Source organism: Mastigoproctus giganteus, chromosome 6 (genome assembly GCF_048544385.1).
Source record: "Mastigoproctus giganteus isolate SK-2022 chromosome 6, ASM4854438v1, whole genome shotgun sequence".
In the NCBI taxonomy this organism is placed as follows: domain Eukaryota; kingdom Metazoa; phylum Arthropoda; class Arachnida; order Uropygi; family Thelyphonidae; genus Mastigoproctus; species Mastigoproctus giganteus.
Window position 1 is genome coordinate 163,516,291 of NC_143580.1, and position 19,705 is coordinate 163,535,995.

At 40.7% G+C, this 19,705-nt stretch overlaps 1 protein-coding gene across 1 annotated transcript in view; it reads right to left on the minus strand.

The window, feature by feature from the left end:
- The window catches only part of LOC150084714 (uncharacterized), a 117,187-nt gene extending 116,010 nt beyond the window's left edge, over positions 1–1,177 (minus strand). Inside the window, exon 1 of the mRNA XM_090376329.1 lies at positions 1,153–1,177. The gene's annotated coding sequence lies outside the window, so the exon portion shown is untranslated. The remainder of the gene's footprint in view (positions 1–1,152) is intronic.
- Between the last annotated feature and the right edge of the window lie 18,528 nt (positions 1,178–19,705).

The following is a 19,705-nucleotide window of genomic DNA, read 5'->3' on the forward strand; positions in this document are numbered from 1 at the left end:
GCATTTTCAAGAAGCTCAATGTCCTTTTTCAGATGAAGTCTCCATACTTGAACAAATAAAAAGATCTCCATATGAGGTCTCTATTTTTCTGATGAAGTCTCCATATAAACAAAATAAAGCAAAATGTGTTAATATTTCGAGATTTTTTACAGTAAAGACTATTTGAAAACGAAATGCACTAGGCATAATTCTTATGGGTTTTGGTAATTAACTATATAGTACCGGTGTAAATACACCATAGTTAACCCAAAAATTTGAACTACGTAAGTAGTGTGGGGGGCATCATTTTAATTGTATCTCATATTGTGGTTGCCTTCACAACGAGACAGCGGTATTGAACTACTTCAAATAAATAACGCTTCTCTAGTAGAGAAGACTACTGTTATTTATTTTCAGAGGATACCATCACCCACACGATCGTTTCAAAGCTATTGGGCTTCGTCATCAATGGCATCTCTCATATTGTAGATATAACTTCGCAACCGTGATGACATGCTGTACTACCAGAGTACCTGCCCGCCCACTAGCTTCGAAACGATCGTCTGGGTGGTGGTATCCTCTGAAAATAAATAACAATAGTCTTCTCTATTAGAGAAGCGTTATTTATTTGAAGTGGTGCAATACCGCTATCTCGTTGTGAAGGCAACCACAATATGAGATACAATTAAAACGATGCCTTCTACACTACTTACGTAGTTCAAATTTATGCGTTAACTATGGCGTATTTACACCGATACTATATAGTAAAAACTATTTAACATTTTTATCATACAGTATATAGAGACAATTTAAATATTTATTAAAAAATATATTTACACAATTTTCAAGGATGAAAAAATATCCTATCTACTAGGAAAATAGGCAAACCACGTGAAATATTGAACAGTTAATAATAAGATATATATTAAAATTTATGATGTCTATTCCGAAATATAACTTGATACGAGCAGAAAATCTGGGTTGGGAATAGTAAATACAAGGTAAATGTTCCGTGAGCAAGTGGTTCACAAGATGCAATATTTTATAACACACATTTCGCTCCAAACTTTTGTTCACGTGAATTAAATTATATGAAGCTTCCATATTTTTTCATCCAGATTAAATCAAATTAAGTTTTTATTTTTTTCAGAAACCATATTATGAATAACAAACCGCCGTTCATTTCCTTCTTTGGATAAACTCAAAGCCGCATCAATTCAAATACAACGTAAAACCCCGCCACAACAGATGTAGTAGCAACAACATACTGTATTGATAAATAAATTCGAGAAGTGTATTGACATTATTACAGCGGTAGATACACCGTGATTTTTACGATACATAGAATAAAAAATGTCGACATTTAGCAGCAGATATATATATAGGAAGTTTGCAACCTAATCGGTCAATTTTTCCAGACAATACTATAAAAGTCATAGTACTGTATGGAAAATATGTAAGTGGAGGACGGGTTAAATAGATTTTGCTGTTAGTAGAGGCATATCATGCAAGAAAGCTAGCTTAAACAGCATTAGAAAAAAAAAAAAAAGCTCTTCCCATTTCATCCAAATATTCGCTCCAAAAGTCCAGTTCTTCCTTGAATTTATTTGAACTATCAACTTCCACAACAACCGATGGAAGTTTGTTCCAGCAATCAACCACCCTCCAGCTAAAGACAAATTTCTGCACATCTATTCTACAACTGTCTTTCCTCAATTTGAATTTATGCCGCTCAGGTACGCAATCTGAGCGAGAGGAAAAGCCCCATCAGCACTGACCTTGCTCAAACCATTCAACGCTTTATACAACTCAATCAGATAACCACGCAGGTGCCTAGTTTTCAGACGCTGCAATTTGCAGACTTAAGCCTTTCGTGGCAAGAGTAAGCCTTTGTTCCGCTCACCAATCAAACCACCAGCCACTTAGAACATATAGTCCCTTATTTAAAAAGGTCAACAAATTGTGTGTGTTCTGCAGTCTATTTGCCTGCTTGTTGGACTAAAAAACACCGAGTTGCAGGGAGCAAAAACATCCCACCCACGCTTGAGTCCAACCAACCCAACCATGTTACAAAATATGCCATAAAAATTCTTATGGCCATTGAGAGATTCGAACCCAGGTCTTTTCCACCAGATGTGGAGAAAAGGATGAACGTGATTGTATGGGTCGGTGGATTTACAGGAGGCCCGTATTTGAATTGTTTAAGTCTCGTAAACTAAAGTAACCATCTCAGTTTCATTTAGTAAGTTAGATTTATATTCACAGTTTCTGTTTGTTGATGTTCACAAATTAACAATAGCAAATCAAAAAATTTCTGGATAGAACTAGAACGCAAGAAAACCAAGGACCTACAAGAAATAAGAGAATGAGAGATTCAGGAAGAAGATGTAAAACAGACGATCAAGAACTCTCACAACTGGCTAACTCCAGGAATAGATAACATCCACAACTACTGGTACGAGAAGCACACTTGCACACACAATCACCTGGCAGAGCAGTTCACCCGAATGATAAGGCGCCCAGACACAGTTCCGAAGTTTCTCACTCAAGGAATTACATATCAGAAGCCTAAAGACGAAGATACAAGAAACCCAGCGAAATATAGACCAATCACCTGCCTCCCAACAATGTACAAATGTACAATATCCTGACCACTTGCATAACCAGGAAGATATCAGACCACTTGGAGAGCCAGAACGTAATGGTCGAACAGCGGAAAGGATGAAAGCGGCTGAGCAATGGATGCAAGGAGCAACAAACCATAGATGCCACGGTTATGGAGAAAACCTACAAGAAGCGCCGCAACATGTACGCAGACTACATCGATTACCGCAAGGCATTCGACTCTGTGCCCCATAGCTGGCTAATAGAGGCGCTGAACATCTACAAAGTCAATCCGATAGTGACAAACTTCCTAGGCGAAACGATAGCGAAATGCAGTACCACCATTAAGGTCGGAAACGTCACAATCAGGCCAATTCCCATCAGGAGAGGAATCTTTCAGGCAGATGCCCTCAGGCCATTGTGGTTCTGTCTAGAACTTAACCCGTTATCTACCATGCTCAACGTCAGCATGTATAGATATAACCTCAAAGAAGGAAGGAAAAACCTGTACACCCACACCCACCTGATGTACATGGATGACATCAAGCTCTACACGGGAACTGAGAAACACCTTCAGCAACTACACCAGATCACCGAAGAATTCAGCAATGATATTAGGATGGAATTTGGTCTAGATAAGTGCAAGAACTACGGATTCTGTCAGGGGAAAATTAGTCAACGAAACTACCAGCTGCAGAGAGGTAAAGAGACCGAAGCCATGGCAGGGGGGGAGAGGCCTACAATTACTTGGGGATGATGCAGGCTCAGCAGTTACAGCACAAGGAAGTTAAGACCTGCCTGACCGACAAATACCATCAGAGACTCAGAAGCCTGCTGAAAGCAAAGCAGAACGGAGGGAACACAGTTAAAACAATAAACACCCATGCAGTCCCGGGGTCATAGATTGGACTAACACCGAGCTGGAGGATATCATGAGAAGGACAAGGACAACGATGATCAAGAGACGCCAACACCACCCGAAATCTGCCGTGGAGCGACTGACAATTGCCCGAGAAGAAGGAGGAAGAGGACTGATAGAACAACAGAAAACAGCAATAGTTAACCTCAAGGATTACTTCCAGAAATACAAAGCAGCACTCGACCAGGCCACAAGGAAGATAACAAGCAGTATACCCCACTGAACCTAAGTGAGGAATTCCCCCCCCAACCAGGAGATACAAATGCACATAGAAAGATGGGGAGAGAAGACACTCCTTGGAAGACACTACAATGATCTCCATCAAGATCACATAGATAAAACTGCTTCCAATGCATGGCTCACGAGCGGGACGCTCTTCCCCGAGACTGAAAGATTCATGCTCGCCATCCAAGACCAGGTAATCAACACCAGGAACTATAGAAAATACATCGCCAAGTAGCCTGGAGTGTTCGATGGCACATGTCGACGATGCCACCTGACCTCGAAAACGATCCAACACATCACTGCGGGATGCAAGGTGATCACACAGACTGAATACACTCATAGACTCGATCAGGTAGCCAGGATAATACATCAGAAGCTAGCAAGGAAATACCAGTTGGTCGAAGAAAGTGTATCGTCCTACAAGTACGAACCCCAGTCAGTACTAGAGACCCCAACCCACAAGCTGTACTGGGACAGCGCCATAATAACGGACAGGACAATCCCGCACAACAGACCGGACATAACCCTTGTGGATAAGAAAGAAAAGACTATCTGATTGACATAGCGGTACCCAACACTGGCAATCTGCAGAAAACCCATTGGGAAAAAAATCAGGAAGTATGCGAACCTAAGACAGGAGATCAGAGAGACGTGGCATGTGCAACAAGTAAACGACCATACCGATCATCGTGTCAACCACAGGTATGGTGCCAAAGACCCTATATAACAGCCTAGCAGCAATAGGTCTCCCAGTGACCACCTAAAGCGAACTCCAGAAAGAAGCGGTAGTCAGAGAGTTCCTCGACCAACAGTAAACACAAGACATAACATCAACCCAACCACCCTGTGTACTTTGTAGCAATACCCGTCACGAGGTGGAACCCAACCATCAGGCAGAAATAATATAAGAGCGCAACAATAATAATAATAATAGTGACTTGGTAATTTATTGTAGGCTTTCTGCTAGTAAATATGTGTTAGCTCTGTTTTGTGGACTTTGAAGGCGCTTTCGACACAGTGCCGTATGACAGCGTCCTTCAATCTCTGCGGGCGATTAATTGTCCTGATTTGTTATATTACACTGGTAAAAAATATGCTGATGACTTGGTTATTTGTGTTTAATTGTCCTGATTTCTTATATTACACTGGTAAAAAATTATTTATGTGGAAAAGGATTTTTGTGAGATCTCAACATTTAGTATATAAAAGGGATATAGATAGAGGGTGTACACAAGGGTCAGTTTTAGGTCCAATATTCTGAAACCTAGTTCTTAATAAATGGCTTCAAACTGAGTTACGGGAGTGCCACAAAGTGGCATATGTTGATGACTTAGTTATTTGTGTTAAGGAAACTCTAGAATAGAAATAGAAAGAAAAATGAATAATGTAGTTAACACCTTGATTGAATGGCCTAAAAAAATAAATTCACAGTATCAAATAGTAAGACAGTAATGATGATATTCAGGGGGAAGTTAGATTATGCTAGGCCTCCTAAGTTACATATAAATGATAAATAAATACCCTTAGTACCTAACGTGAAGTATTTAGGAATAACTATAGACGACAGATTGTTATTTACTGCACAGTTTGAAAATATAAGTATTAAAATTAAACTGTTTACAGCATATATTGTACGTATCACTAAATCAGATTGGGGACTAGGAAAAATGTGTTCTAAGTCTGTATTATAAGGCAATTTTTATTCCTATTATTGTGTATGAAGCCTCAGTGTGGTATCATAGGATTAATAATGTTAAGTTTCAGAAGAAATTACTATCAATTCCGAAGAGTCATGCTTTTGACTATAGTGAGAGCATGTAAAACTGTATCAACTTATGCACTGCAGGTTTCGTCTGGGGAACTTCCTTTAGATTTGATGGTAGCATTCTGAGCTTTTGGATATTTTTTAAGAAAGAGTAAACAGATTACGTTTTTGGGCATAACCAATGATTTAACGATAGATATTAAGAAAGAAAAAAGAAATATTCTTATGAAATTAATTGATATTAGGCAGCAAAGATGAAATACTAGTGAAACTGGTGCTGTGACTCGTTCGTTCTTTCCACTTGTTAATTTCAAATATGAAAACAAGTTGACTAAGTGGTTTTATCCTAATATTCAGACCTCTTTTATATTAACTGGTCATGGTTCTCTAAGAAAACAGTTATATCAGTTTGGTTTAGAGTGCCAAGCATATTGTGAATGTAAAATGGTAGCGATTTCGGAGCATGTTCTATATGAATGTCTGCTATACAAAGAATAGAGATATATATTAAGGGATAAAAAATTCCAACTTTGATAAAGGTTTTGAATATTTATATGTTCAATCCAAGGAATATTATTTAAGCTTTCAGAAATATTGTAAATTAGCCTTTCAAAAAAGAAAACAGTTGGCTGTTTTAATACATACAATATAGATATGTTTTTTTTTTTGTTTAATTTTCTAGCGGTCCGTGTTAGTCATGGTTGACTGATACTGTCGGCGTGTTTTTATTGATTTGCATCAATAAATACCTCTACAGGTTCAGGGGTTTGCAGAATCTGTAATTATTTACTTATTTACGTTGACGTGATCAAAGAGGGACAAAAATGAACCTTCGATAATGGGGAAATAGTGGTGATGAGTTTAGGACAGCCCCGTCTCCTATCGAAACGCGAAATGGTCCCTTGCGTGGTCAGAGCTATAGGCTGCGTTGTGTTTATTACTCTGCTCCTTTAATAGGGGGATCTAATGTTGTAGCAAAACCCGCAATTAACCCAGATATTGTCAAGGTCTAGAAACAGTCCTTCCTGGTCTCATTTAAAGTAAAACTCACTTAGTTAAATGAGAGAAAGCAACAATATGGTAACTGTAAACGTAATATATTTAATAGTTCAAGAAAGTATATACAAAAAAATGATAAGGCAATGGCTCGTAATTGGTACAAAAATATCATTAGGAGAAACATTTTAGCACAAGATTTTATCAATGTGGACTTCTAGACAACTAGTATAAAATTAGTTCAATTTACATTCATTTGGCTTGTTTTGGTCCACTAAATCAAAGAGGGTCACTAATTTCCCTTTTCTACTACAAGAAAAGATAAGGTAATTAGGATCCTTTTCTTACTCTAATGAATTCAAACATTAAATTGTTTTCAATGATGATAACGTAATCAAAACTGCCTGAGAACTCGAGAATGGCGTCAGGGAACAGATAACTGTAGTTTTCGTTTTGAGTTTCATTCATTAAGGTTTTTAAGGTTTTTGAGGGCTCTAGCTAGATTTTCATCCCTTACAATTTCATTTCTGTTAAATTACTTTAGTTAACTTTATAACTCCTTTTAAGTCTAGTTATTTAAGTTTTTAAGATATCCTTTGGTCTAACCGCAGGCCGAAAGAGTGGGGGGGGGGGATCCGGTATATAGGCTAAGAAACAGTAATGAATCATAACTAACTAAACACTTAACAAGAGGAACTTACCCAAAACAGATGAAATGTCGATCTGAGGTTGTTATATTCTCTTTAGGTGCTTAAGATTCGGTAATAGCTAAGAAAAACGCGCTAACTAAAAGTATTTTAGAAATTCGCTTTTACCAAGTTAAAGTTATCAAACACTATATTATAGCATACCGTACTTGGTAAAGTACGGTATTCTATAATGTTTTGTTACGCTGGGATTTCTCCTACTTCTTCCTTCAAAAAAAACGACTGCTCCCAAAAAAACTTCTCTCTAAAAAGGAGCGCGCTTGAGTATTTATACTTTTCTTGTGACAAAGATGTGACAAGATGTGACAAAGATGTGACAAGATGTGACAAAGACGCTAGCGCTAGGTGGCGCTGATTTCCCACCTCATCCTTCCACACCATCCTACGCATTCCTTCACTTCTGCTCCTCCTTGTCCTCCTTCACATAGAACATCTGCTTTTCATCCAATGGTCTTATTTCTCCATTCTCCTCCTATTACTCCTTGATGGCTTTCAGATGCTCACCGGCAGGTGGAGCTGGTTCTAGCTTGTGGTCACGTATTCACTACTTTAACGTTCTCCTCCGTATGAACACCTGCACAATAGCGGTAGGCGGAGTTATAGCCAAACTGTTTTCATCTCTCTCACGCATCTTCTAGAATCAGTGTGTTTATAAAAAACTATTTCCTTCGCTACTGATAGCGTGCGGTGGTGTGCTGTTTCTTATCGACAGAATTTATCGATAGCGTAGCGTTCGTTTCTGCTCCTTATGTGCTTTTTATGTTAATCTCGCATCCAGTTCGCTTCGAAGACGAATAATTTCCTAAAGAAGAGTGATTGTACAGAATAATTATTTGGTAACCTTGTACTATTTAAGAGTTTTCGATGTAGGTTATAATTACAGATATTCTTAATTCTTAAATCGCTTCACGATTCTTTCAAGGGCAGTTGCCCACACGAAAATACTACGCAAAAATAGAAGAAATAATGTAATTCATCTCATGTACATTTTATAAGAGCAAATTTTATAAGAGCACTGATAGAATCATATGCGGCAATATGAGTAATAAAAGAACTTCGTCTCATTCTTAGCTTTAACTGATAATAACATCTAAAGTTATATTCCCATGGTTTCTAATAGTATTTACTGTTCTACTAACTGATTATTGATAACTAGAAAAGAAGGTTAATTAACGTAATTGGAATTAGAATAAAAAAACTATATAAAAAAATAAAATTACTAACGCAGCGAAGTTCGGTATTATAATTTAAGAAATAGGTGGCGCTAGTTGCAGGGCGATGGTTGCAGGTATCAGGCACCCAGATAAGCGCCTTGTAACACAATACCGAGCGCTGGAATTTTTATTTTATTTATTTTAAATTTAATTAATAATTATTTTTTGTTTTATTTTATTATTATTTTTTAAAATTTGATTAATAATTAATTTTTCTTTGTTTTATTTTATTGTTATTATTTTTTTAATTTAATTTTTAAAAAAAATGTGTTATTTATTTACTTATTTATTGTATTATTATTTATTTATTTATTTTTATTACTTTATTTTATTTTAATATTTCTTTTTTAATTAAGTTATTTTATTTATTTATTTATTATTGGCGCCTCCGTAGCCAGGAGCAGCAGTGCGTAGCACACGCTTCTTGATTAGACCGGGGTTCGAGCCCGTGACCACCAAATACGGAGGATGCGGAAAGGTCAGGAAATGACCACCGCATATCTCGGAGCAATATGGCCTTAGTTGCTAATGCTCCTAAAAACCAAACAATTTATTATTATTATTATTTTTTTTTTTTTGCTGGCTTCCAGGTTTGGGCAGCATGGGAGCAGGATTAATGGCACCACCAGTATTTAACTACCTCTGGTGGGTGCAGGGTTTTTAGTACAAATTGCACTGACAGAGCAGTAGAACCTGGCCCGGCTTCATGTCTTAGGATGGTCACCAGGTATCAGGCACTCAGATAGTACCTGCTCCCTGGTGGCAAAGAGGCCTGTGTTTATTATTATTATTTTGATTTTTCTCTTTTTTGATACAGAATATATAGGTGGAGATGGACATTAGTCTGGGTGCCACCCTTGGCACGTATACATACAAAATCGTGAACCAAGTATTTGCAGGAATTTTCGAATCCCGTCGATGACGCGAGGAACTGTAATGGGCTTTTTTCACTCCGTGTCTGAGTTAGGCGTTTCGTGAACCAAGCATTTGAAGCAATTTTATCTATGTGATCTTGATGGAGACCATTGTAGTGTCTGCCATGGAGTGTCTTCTCTGCCTATTTTTCTACCTTCGCCTGTGCTTCCTGGTTGGGAAGGGACTCCTCACTTAGCTTGAGTGGGGTATACCGCTTGTCTATCTTCCTTATGGCCTGCTGGAGTGCTGCTGTGTGTTTCTGGACATAAGCCTTCAGGTTAGCAATCACTGTTTTCTGCTGCTGGATGAGGTCACTCACGCTCCTTCCTCCTTCATTCCGGGCAATTTTCAGTCTTTCCACGGCTAACTTCAGGTGGTTGGAGGCTCTTCGCCATCGTAGTCCTTGTCTTGCTCATGATATTCTCCAGCTCGGTGATAGTCCAATCTATGACCCCGAAGTAGTATGTTAGCACTGGAATTGCATAGGTGTTTATGGCTTTACCTGTGTTCCCCCCGTTCAGCATTGTTTTAGGATTCAGAAGACACTTCTTCTCAGTCTCTGATGGTATTTTTCGGTCAGACAGGTCTTAATTCCCTTGTGCTGTAACTGGTGAGTCAGCATCATACCCAAGTATTTGTAGGCCTCTCCCTCTGCCATGGATTCGATCTCTTTATTAGTGTGCAGCTGGTAAAGGCTAATTCGGTTCACTAATTTTCCATGGTGCAATCCGTGGCTCTTCCATTTGCCTAGACCAAATTCCATCCTAATATCATTGCCGAATACTTTGGTGATCAGGAGTTGCTTCTGAGTTCCAGCGTAGAGATTGATGTCATCCATGTACATCAGGTGGCTGAGGGTGTACAGATTCTTCCTACCTTCTTTGAGGTTATATCCTACTTGCTAGTGCTGATCATGGTGGATAGCGGGTTAAGTGCTAGACAGAAGCACAGTGGGCTCAGGGCATCGCCGAAAGGTTCCTCTCCTGATAGGGATTGGCTTGATTGTGATGTTCTCGACCTTAATGGTGGTACTCCATTTCGCTATCGTTCTCCTAGGAAGTTTGTCACTATCGGATTGACTTTGCAGATGTTCAGCGCCTCTATTAGCCAGCTATGAGGCACGGAGTCGAAGGCCTTGCGGTAATCAATGTAGGCTATGTATATGTTGCGGCACTTCTTGTAGGCGTGCTCTATAACCGCGGCATTTATGGTTAATTGCTCCCTGCATCCTTAGCTTAGCCGCTTGCATCCTTTCTGCTGTTCGGTTGTTGTTGTTATTTGGTTTTTAGGAGCATTAGCAACTAAGGCCATATTGCTCCGGGATATGCGGTGGTCATTCCTTGACCTTTCCGCATACTCCGTATTTGGTGGTGACGGACTCGAACCCCAGTCTAATCAAGAAGCGTGTGCTACGCACTGTTGCTGTTCGGACATTATGTTCTGGTTCCCCAAGTTGTCTGATATCTTCCTGGTTATGCAGCTGGTCAGGATCTTGTACATTGTTGGGAGGCAGGTGATTGCCTGTATTTCGCCGTCTTCGTCTTTAGACGAATTGCCTGTACTTCGTCTTTAGACTTCAGATATGTGATTCCTTCAGTGAAAAACTTCCGGATTGTCTCTGGGTGCCTCATAATTCGGTTGAACTGCTCTGCCAGATGCTTTTGTGGTGCAAGTGAGCTTCTCGTACCACTAGTTGTGGACCTTATCTAATCCTGGAGTTCGCCATTTGTGAGAGTTCTTGATCGTCTGTTTTACTTCTTTCCAAATCTTCCACCCTGTCATCTCTTTTACATCTTTGGTTTTCTATCGTTCTAGTTCAGTACAGGGGTCTCGGCTGTTTTTTCATATTTCCTTGCTCCACATGTTGCCCGAGAACTCAATCGTCTTCTTCTCGGGTGGTATTTCCCTTCTTTCACGTCTTCTCCGATATTCCTGTAGAAGTCTCTTTGGTCCTCATCAAAGATTCGGTTGTTTATTTTCCTCTGGGAGCTCTGGTTTTATCGTTGTAGTCTCTTGCTGATTGTGATGAGGTTCTGCTTCACTGTGTCCAAGTACTCTCCTATTCTCTGATTTTTTGTCTCATGTTGGCTCTGAACGCTGGCTCTCTTGAGGTTGTTCTTCACTTTTCAAATGAATTTCTTACTCCTGTTACCCCATTGCTATTGGGTCAATTGGCGTATCTTGACTCTTCATTCTTCTATCTTCTGCTGAAATCTTCTTTCCCATGCTGGCAGTTCCTTCTGTTTGCGGTTTTTCTCCTCGTGGTCTGTCGTTTCTCTTCAATTAATCCTACTGGTTACTATGGCAGCACAACACGGCTGTGTGGATGGCCTCTAGTGTTGCACCCTTGTTGTCGAGGTAATGTGGTATTATTTGCCGATTGACGTGATCTATGACTCTCCAAAATGTTCTATTGGGCCTCTGCTTCGGTATCACGTGGGTTTTTGTGGGGTACATTCCTTCGAATTCTGTTAAGGCCTTCTTCCACTCATCGTCTATTCTGGATATCATGACCTCGTCACTTTCCACTTCAGTTGCTGTGGGTTATATTTCTTCTTGCTCTTCCTCCTTTGGTTCAGTGGCGGTATGTTCCCTCTCCTCTGCTTCTGTATTGACCATATTTTTTATCCTTTGTAGTTGATCGCTCATGTCCTGCTTGATTTTTTCCAAGATTGCAGGAGCTATCAGGTTCTTCATTACCATGGTCCTACTCTGGTCCGCTATTCGCTGTTAAGTGACCTGAATATCCGGGAATCGTTCCAGCCACTTGGTATATAGTGTCGCCCTGTATTTTGTCATATCGTTGTCCAGCTTTGCTATTTCGTAGTATGCTTGCATGATGTACATATTCATTACGATGGTCCACTTCATGCGTTTGCGTTTTCTTCTTTGTTGTGTGGTCACTAGCGCAGTTGTGCAGGAAGCACTACCATTTGGTGGGGCTGGATGGGCTTGCTCTTCTCTTGTGGTAGCCATACGGGGAACAGTGCCACTTGCTCCACTGTCTTTCTCAGCAGACCGTCTCTGATTTTTCGAACCTACCCCTCTGACTGAGGCCTGACGCGAGTATGCTTAATATTTTCTGCGACATCATCCGTCTATGGAGGTGGCTGTTTAGCTTCTGCTTATATCTGCTTATATAGAGTAGTAGTTCTTGGCAGTGACACTAGATGCCACCAAAATCTGCCTTAGCCACCACTCCAACCTTTGTAGCTGGGTACATTGGAGCAACCTTCATGATGTTTATTTATTTATTAATTTTTTATTATTAATTATTATTATTATTATTATTATTATTGGGAGATGTGGGAGACAGAGGTGTTATCTATCCTCAACTTTATTTAATATAATTACACCGATGAGCCAAAACATTATGACCAACGAGTCGTTATGCAAATCGAGGCAACTGCAGGTGAGCTATGGCTCGTGCGCGGGTCGGGACACGGTTTAAAAAACACCTGATAGTCAGCTCCATTAATCAGTGTTACTCTTGTTCTTCATATGGGAAAGGCCTCGGAATTAAGAGAGTTTGACTAAGGCCAAATTGTAATGACCAGACGACTGGTCAGAGCATATCCGAAACAGCACGGCTGGTGAGATACTCACGGTTAGCCCTTGTTAGTACCTACCAAAAGTGATCAGAGGGAAAACCCACGCACCGCCGATAAGGTGTTGGATGACCATGGCTCATCGATGCTTGAGGTGAGCGAAGGCTCTCCCGGATAGCACATGGCAACAGAAGGGCGACTGTGGCCCAACTCGCCGATAATTGGAATGCAGGTGACGGGAGTAATGTGTCACAACACACAGTACATCTAAACCTGCTGAAAATTGGGCTGCAAAGACGCAGGCCGCTCCAAGTGCCCATGCTAACTATGGTTCACCGGCGACAGCGCCTACAATGGGCACGCGACCACCGAAACTGGACCTGGAACTGGTCATTGCTTTGGGCGATGTTCTGCTGGGACACCCTGGGTCCAGCCATACATGTGCTGGGCACTCTGATGTCTACCATCTAGCCACTGAGATCAAACACAAAAACGGCCTACCAACCTCATTCCTTGGAATAGTCTGCAATCCTACTACAAATATCAAACAGGCAAAAATAAACCTATGGAATAAGCTCCTCTCCCTTTGGCAGGTTAGATGGGATGAAAGTCTCACTGGATAGGTCAACAGACTTTTCATCCCGGTTGTCACCTTTGCCACGAATAAGCCGCACTGTAATTGGTTCTACCCATCCATCAGCACATCCTACATCCTAACAGGATATGGAGCTCTTAAAGCGAAACTGTTCCAATTCGGACTGGTGAAAAATCCTCACTGCTCCTGTGGGGAAGAGGAATCCTGGAACCAAATCCTATCGTCCTGCTCGAACTATGAAGAACAACGGACAACACTTAAAAATAAGGTTCAGAATATCTCAGGAGTCAATCTTAAAGACTTAATTGAAAATGAGACTAACTTTCAAGCCCTTCAAATCTTCACAAACGACGTCTTCAGCAGAAGAATGCAGATGCTTCACCACACTGGATAATTCAACAAGCTCTTGCTGAAGTGTTCCCCATGTCACCTACCAGTCATCCTGGATTTGAATTCTTTTGATCTCTGAGGTTGTTCCGAGATTTCACCCACTGGTGTGTTTTTCTTTTTTTATTATTATTTTATTTATTTATTATTATTAATTGATATATTTTATTTATTTATTATTATTAATTGATATATTTTATTTATTTATTAGTATTAATTTATATATTTTATTTATTTATTTTATTATTATTTTTTTTTCTTTTCTAAATCTTTTTATCTTTTTTTTTTTTCCTTCTGCTGGTACTCAGGAGTGGGCATCCTGAGTACGGGATTGCTGTTATCCACTGGTATTGCACTACCTCCAGTGGATGCAGGATTTTAGCGCACTACTGAGGCACAGATAGTAGATAAGGCCCGGCTGCACGTGCCTTGGGATGGGCATCAGGCAACAGTTACTCATGTGTTGGCTTCTCACATTTCAGGCCCTGTATACACAGATTCTGTAGTCAAGACAGAGACAATTTTCGGAGATGGACACAGATCCTGGAGCCATTAGAAACAGGCCACATACATACACATAGCCACTGAAATCTCAGGAAACTAGGTGGCAAGGCCTGCCAGAGTAAAAAATTTCAATCAGAAGTTTCAGACTGAACCTCCCAAAAAGATTTGCAGATGTAATAATAGAGAGAGAGAGAGAGAGAGAGAGAGAGAGAGAGAGAGAGAGAGAGAGAGAGAGGAGAGAGAGAGAGAGAGAGAGAGAGAGAGAAAATCTTTATTGCAACTAAATGAATACAATGTACATATATAGATTTAAGTGAAGTTGCAATTGTCCCGTCACGGCCAACGGGCAGAGGCTCACATCAGAATAGATAATAGATAATGCACATGGATAATAGATAATGCTCACATCAGGATATATAATGGATAATGCACATGGATAATAGATAATGCTCACATCAGGATATATAATGGATAATGCACATTCTAAAATTAAAAATGTAACATGTAAACATGTCATTACACTTCCTCACATTACACAGCATTAACTACATTTACAAGTGACATCGTACGGTTATATTTACAATAAAAATATCCTATTTACAAATTTATTTACAATAAAAATATATGATATACATGAATGGCACTTTTCTGTCAAACGAATTTTGTCGTGGCACAGGAGAGCTTGGCAGATGGTGTGGACGGCGCACGAACTTGTTCTCATTCGATTTTGGGATTGGAGCGAGCTGCTAACACCTTTCCTGTAGGTTTTATTGCTGCGAAACCTCTGCAAGCCAGCGTCGAGGTGCTGTACTTCCGGTAGCATTTGGTCTGGGAGGAAGCGGTCTGAGATATGAAGCCTCCGATTCCTCGAGTAGAGCATCGTGGTTGACCGAAGTTCTGGCTTGGGTATTCGCCAGTAACACGAATCCCAAATGGACGGTCTTGAGATCTGACCCGTGATCATTTTAACTGTAGCTATCAGTCGTTGTATTTCAATGATGTCAGGCAGTCTCTGCATCCCCAGTGAGGTAGCTAAAGCTGTAGTTCTGTCCTGTGGTGGGAGACAAGCTTTCCAGTTAGCCCATTTAAGTAGCCAGAATTCTGCAGCGAGGATTGGTTTCTTCGTTGTAGTAGCTGTTGATGCCCACACTTCAGCAGCACTAGAGGAGTGGAGAATAGATTACTGTTCTGATGAATATCTTAATTACACATGACTCTTTAACATAAATTAGTTGTTGTTTAGTTAGCCATCGGAGAGAGAGAGGCTGCTCTGGAAGTGAACTGGTCTACATGAGCATGAAACCGGAGTTTTGGTTCAAATACTATTCCCAAATCCACATGTGTAGGAGTGGCAGATATTACAGTTCCATCGAGTGTTGGGGCTATTATTGTAGGGGTTGTTCTGAGAGAGAACACCATTAGTTTTGTTTTTTGTGGGTTGATCGAGAGTCCATACTGTTTGAGGTAAGAGGCGACGTTGATGAGACTATCATTAATGCTTGCTGTAGCTTCAAGATGATTGTTGGAAGCAATACGCGTTAGAATTTTTATATCATCTGCATAGATGATGATTTTCTCATTGTTACGGACAAGAGGCGCAATGATGGCTGTAATTAATAAGCCAGATAGAACTCCTCCTTGCGGAACACCAGCAGAAATATTGCCTTCTTGTGCGATTGTGCATAGGCATCGACTTGTAGTACCCTATCATAGAGGAGTGATGCTATGAACCAGAGGATATTACCTTGGATTAGATAGTGGTCTTCCAGTAAGCGGGGGAACGCCGACACGTTGATGGTGTCAAAGGCAGCTTCAATATCCAGGTACGTGATTGCGAGTTCCTCTTGCTGTTCAAAGGCGGACAATATATTACATGTGGTTTCAAGAACGTTCGTCACTGTGGATCGGTTTCGGATTGCGTGGTGGACCTGTGGCGGCCTATCTCCAAGAATCTGATTCATTAAGGTGGGCAGCATAGATTTTTTTAGGATTTTCACGAGCGTTGAGGAGTTAGATATCGGCCGACAGTGTCTGGGTAAGGTGGGGTTTCGAACTTTTGGATGTGGTCTGACAAGGTAGCTTTTCCAGGCTTTAGGAAAATTTCTTGTTAGAATTTCGTTGAAGGTGGACTTGAGCGGTTGGAGGATGAACGGTCTAAGGCATTTTACCATGAATTGCGGCACTTTGTTGGCCCCCGCGGTTGCTGTCGCTGGAAGGGAGTTTATCGCTGCTGTCAGCTGGTGTGTAGAGATGGTGATGGAATGCAAGATGTCTTGTTGTAATTCATTGTCGGGACATAAAAGAGAGTTTAGTTGATCTGCACCCGTATTGAATCTGGTAATATGATCTAAACATTGAGTTGGGTCCAGCTGACTAGGAAAGCTATGGGACCTGAAGCGGTATGGGATTTTCCGTTTTTGAAGTTGGGCGCCCAGGTGTGCTGTTATTGCTCGTGATTTCTCCCTATTAAATTGCGCTCGTGCTCTCGAATAAGATATCCGGTCGGAAGTCTGTTGAGTTCTTTTCCAGATCTGGTGGAGCTGCTGCTTTAACAGGAAGGCCATGTGTACAGTTGGATTCCACCAGGCTTCTGAGTAAGATGAGATCCTTATCTTCTTTGATGCGGAATATTGTGCAATGGTGTTTACCCAGTTTGTTAATAGTGTTACCGCAAGCTGGACGCCACACGTTTCAAGGACATGCCAAGGTATAAATGTGGCAGCTTGCAGGCATTTTTGGATGTTAAGGAGCTTGGGGCTGACAATGACGGCGGTTTGAACGTTTTTTCGGGCAGGTGGTCCCCGAGTAGGAATAATTAATTTTGCGTAGATAGGGTCGTGATCCGATTTGTAGTGCGTCTCAGGTGGTTCTTCAATCATACATGCTAAGGAGGAATATAGCAAGTCAAGGTGTTTTTCCCCTCTAGTAGGTCAGTGATCGATTAGGTGTATATTTGCTGACTTCATGTAATCAACAAGGATCTTCTTGTGGGCAGTGAACTGTGGAGTGAGGTTGAAATCCCCGATGGCGATATGGTGAGCTGAGGGATGAAAGTGGGTGATTGCCCACAAGAAGATCCTTGTTGCAGGATATACATTACGCAGATATCTATTGTGGATGCGTTTCTGAGCAGTGTCACGGCTAAGGCTTCGAAATTTGGTGAGTCACTGTAGATAGTGTTGATCAATTTGAAGGTCGCGTCTTTGCAGAACATAGCAACACCACCTCCCCTTCTATTCCTCCTGGAGGTGAACTGTGCCACATAGCCTGCTGGTTTAACTATCACTATATTCTGTTGCTCGTGCTCCAGCCATGTTTCGGATATAGCTAAAATATCGTATTCGCTTGCTAGCAGGATTTGCTCCGTAGTCTCCATTTTATTTTTCAAGCTCCTAACGTTCTGATACATTACACTTACGGTATCAGAGCGGTACACTTGAATTAAATTTTTGGACCTCGAAGGAGGAAGTACCACATAAGGTCGTGGGTGTCTCATTGTGATCACGGTTGGGATCGGCCAGCCTAGCTTGTCTTGCTAGCTCGGAGAATTTGGGCTATGGGGTAAAATGGGGCTGTTGTCTATTGCGATGGTTGAACCGACTGTCTTGTTTTGTGTATGGCATAAGGGGCGCGACCAATTTAGAGGCTGGATCTTGAGTCAGCTTCCATTTAGTCGAGTGTCCGATGCGTGCTCCGCGATGTTTCTCCTTCTGACGCTGTTTCTTGGATAGAACCGTCAGACAATAACACCAATCGGCCAGGATAAGGGGTTACTGATAGCTTCGACGGACGTTGCTTCACAGGATAACTTGTGATATTAAAGTCTACAGAGAAATCTTCATTAAAAAGTAGTGAAGAAGTCAAAGAAACAGTATTGACTAAATTGAAACCTCACCTGAAGGAAGTGAAAGTTAATAGCCTTAGGAAAACCAGAAACAATGGTGTTCTGATTGCAGCAGCCACTAAAGAGGATATAGAAACTATACAGGGACATCCTGAAACCCAAAAACTAGGATTACAAGCTGAAAAGCCAAAGGGTAGAAATCCAAATATCATTATCTTTGACAGGCCTATGACCACCCCCCCACGAGAGAGGTCATGATGGACTTTAATTATAAAAATTTCAGTGAGCAATTAACCTTAGATGAAATGGCTAAGGAATTCGAAATCAAAAATGGCCAATTAAATGCCATTGTGGAACTTTCTCCAAGGGCATGGACAATCCTAAAAATCAGCAGAGTATCTATGCTCGCTGGCTGGACCAGCTATAGATTCAAGGAATATTTTTCAGTTACAAAATGTTACCATTGCCACAGATTTGGACATACAGCCAGGGTGCCAGCAAAAAAGACCCGATCTGTGGCCACTGCGCAGTAACTGGCCATGGCTATAAAAACTGTAACAGTAGAACCACACAGTCCCGATCTGTGGCCACTGCGCAGTAACTGGCCATGACTATAAAAACTGTAACAGTAGAACCACACAACCCAAGTGTGCTACATGTAAGTTCGCCAAAATAGACTTTCACCATAGTCTTAGGGACAATAATTATCCCAGCTATCAAAAAATGGTAGAACAGCTTAAATTGAGAACCAATTACGGGCCTTAATTTAAACTAGACTTGTGACAGGGCTCTAAATTTCATCCAATTAAATGCTTACAGGGAACCTACAGTTGTGGATCAAATCAAACTTGAAGCAGAAGAAAATAATATAGATATCCTGATAATCCAAGAGCCATATACTCATCAGGGTAGGGTTTAGGGATACCCTAGAACACACAGAATAATAGAATCTTCACATGAATCCTCACTAACAGCAATAGCAATTAGAAATCCTTCTCTTACAGTTACATATGTTAACTCTGTCATTAGCAGTTTGTTCACAAATCATTAGTCAAACAGAATCCTTTCATGTTGTATTCCTCTACTGTGGGCCAGGAGAGGATATAAATCCCAGCATTAATTATGTTGAAAATGTACTGACAGTTCTTCCAAATTCTAAGATAATAGTGTCCATGGATGCCAACTGTCGGTCAAGCCTTTGGCACGGCCGTACAGTTGACAGACCAGGAACAAATAACGGCCAACTCCTAACAGACTATCTAGTTACTTCTACCCTACAGGTAATAAATACACACCACAACCTACCTACCTACAGTAGTACACTGTGGGAAAGTGATATAGATATAACTTTGGCCACTGCTTCCATATCTACCAAAATTACAGATTGGATAGTCCAAGAAGCTTGGACCACATCAGACAATAGGGCTATAACCTTTACCTTAAAGAGACAAATAGATATCTACATACAGCGGCCTCAAGATATAATCAGATACACTTTAAAGA